The sequence below is a fragment of the Nannospalax galili genome, unplaced genomic scaffold (assembly GCF_000622305.1).
Source record: "Nannospalax galili isolate Female #2095 unplaced genomic scaffold, S.galili_v1.0 scaffold1124, whole genome shotgun sequence".
In the NCBI taxonomy this organism is placed as follows: Eukaryota; Metazoa; Chordata; class Mammalia; order Rodentia; family Spalacidae; genus Nannospalax; species Nannospalax galili.
Window position 1 is genome coordinate 2,797,352 of NW_008351693.1, and position 3,508 is coordinate 2,800,859.

Genomic DNA, 3,508 nt, shown 5'->3' on the forward strand with positions numbered 1-3,508 from the left:
AGCTCACAACCCGTGGGCGGACATCTTTCCCGGACATCTTTCCCTGACATCTTCCCCTTCCCTGAGGGAAAGGTGCCCAGTGTGAAATAAATCTGTACCCCGCTGAGAATTCCATCTGTGCCTTGGTGCCTCCATCCATCCGCGTGCACCCGCTCTCTCCAACATTCCTACCTATCAGTTGTGAGCTGCCATGTGGATGCTGGGTACCCACCCCGGATCCTCAGCAAGAGTAGTGGGGGCTCTTCACCACTGAGCCATCTGTCCAAGCCCCTACATTTTTGTTTGTTTGTTTGCTTTCTTTTTGAGACAGGGTCTCACTATGCAGCCCTGACTGACCTGGGACTCATGATGTAGACCAGACTGACCTTGAAGTCATGGAGATTCTCCTGCCTCTGCTTCCCAAGTACTGAGATTAAAGGCATGAGTCACTATACCTGGCTTGCCCCACTCTTGATGATAACTTTGGTCATTTGATAAAGAGACAGTTCAGTTCATTCTATGATAAAGGTTCAATTTCTCCTCAGCCAGTCAGAAGTAGCCTAGGCACATGCTCGACCACAGAGCTGTGTCCCTAGTAGGAAGCAATCTTCTTTTTTGAACTATATTTCTATTGAATTGCTGTGGGTTTCATACAATACATCTTAATGATATTTAGCTCCCCCTTCCCTCTCTGCATCCCCACCATAGCCTGCCCACAAGATTTCATGCATTTTGTCATAAATGTTAAGGCCTATTGGAGTCAAGCCTGTGTACCCAGATGTCCCTCAGAGTGAGTTCATCCACTGGAGCCTGTTCAGTCTGTCTAGCGTCACTCCCTTAAAGATCAACTCTCCCTCGCCCAGCATTGTTCCGCTGCCAGTATTTCCTTGCCAAAGCTGTGTCCTTCTGCCTATTTCTCCAGTTCTATGTTGGCTTTTGTTTGATTGGGTCTTCAAGGGTCTTGTGCATGCTGACATCATCACTGTAAGTTCATATGAGCAAAGTCCCAAAAGCCTGTAAGATTCTGTTTCCTTATGGTCATGCACCACCCCGGCTCTTACGATCTTTCCTCCCCCTCTTCTGCAATGGTCTCTGAGCCTTGGGTGGGTGAAGTTTAGTGGAACAAGGTATAGAGATTACTAATGCATCTCTCAACTCTCATCAGTGAAGAAGCTTCCTCATGCAACAGAGGGCAATGAACGCAAAGGGCCACAACAGGCCGAAGAGCAGAGAATAAGAGACTGCAGAGTGTGGGTCTCTGGACAGGACCCCTATATTAGACTTCACCCAGTAGTGAGTAATTTTGACAGTGATATTTGGTAACATAGGAAGTAATCATTCAACTAAAGCTTACTCAGTTAAATATACATTTTTATATGTATGTCATAAACTCCCAAGAAGATCCTCACAGGGGTAGGACAGGGAAGAGCACGTAAGTTCACAGTGGGCCTAGTGGGGCAGACCTGTAATCCCAGCTACTTAAGAAGCTGAGGTAGGAGACTGGAGCATTCAAAGCCTTGACTACAAACCAAGTTCAAGGCTTGCCTGTGCTGCTTGGCAAGAACAAGCCTCAAATGTGGGTCTTTCCCTCCCCTCGTGGGTCGTTGGCCACCGACCCATGAGAACAAAGGGAGCAGAAGCAATGAACAGGGTCAGGATGGCCAATGAGGATGACGGAAAAGAGCTTCTGGGGAGTCAGACTCAGTGAAACAGCCCCGTTTATTCAGTGGGGATCAGGGAAGAATATAGTGTGGAGGCAGCAGCCAAAGCTTCAGCTGATAGGCGCTCATAGTGTGCTTTATTTACATGTGGTAGGGGGATCCTATCATAATTATCTATATGATAATTAGGGCAATGCCTAATTATCATATAGAAGAAACCTGGGGCAGTTTTATTGCAGGTAACTATGCCAAAGGTCATGTTCCAGATAAGGTCAGGCATCCATGCTTGGAGGCACTTTCCAGATAAGTCAGGTAGAGAGCAGGAGGCCCCCGCTGAGAAAGGGAGTCCTTCTATTCAGTGCTGAGCTCCTTAGAGCTATCCAGACATGGTGGACTGCAACCTTAGCAGCAGGGTCCCCCAACACTCAAAAATAAGAATGAAAAGACAGGCTGAGGGTATAATTACATAGTTCATTAGTAGAGTGCTTACCTAACATGAATGAGGCCCTAGATTCAATCTCCAGTAATGCTTAAAGAAAAGTAAAGAGATTTGATTGTATCTTCATCAAGCCTCTGTTGTTTCTGTCTCTGTCTTGCCAATAAAAACCTAGGTTCACATTTAGTAATGCCTCTGTTTGTAGAGCAAAAGTCCAATGGAGAAACTGTTGATTCTACTTTGAGCACTAGATTTAGTTGTTTGGCTTACATTCCTGGAACTGATCCTTAGTGACAGTTTTTTCTCTTACCTAGCATGCACAAGGTCTTGAATTTGATCCTCAGCATTGAAAAAACAGATAAAAAACCATCATCACTACCAGCAACAACAAAACCATCTCTCTCACACGTGAAGGATGTAAATTTCTTTTTCAGCTGGGCTCAGGAGTCGTCATCCCCTTGGAACCAAGCACTGACTTTTGCTTGTTTTTATTTCTTGAGACAGGAAGTCATGTTGCCAAACTGGCTTTGAACTACTAATCCTGTAGCCTCTGCCTCCTGAGTGTTAGGATTGTAGGCATGTACTACTTTGCCTGGTTTTAATATTCTCTCTCTCTCTCTCTCTCTCTCTCTCTCTCTCTCTCTCTCCAAAAATGTCTAGGTACAGAAATTTGAAATCATCAGTTCCCCAAATAAGATGAAAGAATTTGGTTTGGACCACAATGAGGTAGAGGAGCTGAGATTCTATCAACTGTAAAAACAGACTCTACTGTCCAGTGTAATTTCTTTTTGTAATTGAGCATCTTCTTGACCATAGCTACGCCATGTTAAAGTTTAGGCTGACTCTAGTTTCTGAAATTATCAGGCAGTTAGCCCAGGGTATGGGAACGCATGCAAGCTGGACCCTGGTTGTCTTGGGAACAGGTCAGAGCATCCTAGAGTGCTCCTGCTAACTGCTGATTTGTGGCTTCTGTAGGTTATGCTTGGCTTGCTTCTGCAAAATAGTAATTGTTACTTAATAGAATAGAAATTATTAAGAAGACTCTCCACCTGTATGCTTGGGAACTTAAACTTTTCACTACTGGTTATATTTTCTCTGTACAAGAAGTATCCCACAACACTTAGAGGTTCCTAAGATACAATTGCTATACAACAAAACCCCCCTAGAGGGAACTTTGTGACCAGTAAAGACAATGTAGACTAACAGTAAGATTGATAACGTCAGTTTATGAAAGAGGAGGAAGCTGGTTCTGTGCAGGTGGGGGTTTGGGTGGAAAATTGTATTTTCTTATGTATTTCCTTGAAAATATTTGCTCAAGCTTAATGCTCAATGATTGGCTTCTGTATTCTGCTTGCTTGCTTAGCAACATAAGCAATATAAAAGAGCCAAAGTACTTAGGCTCAGGGCTGTACTCGGACCCTCTAGGAAAGAG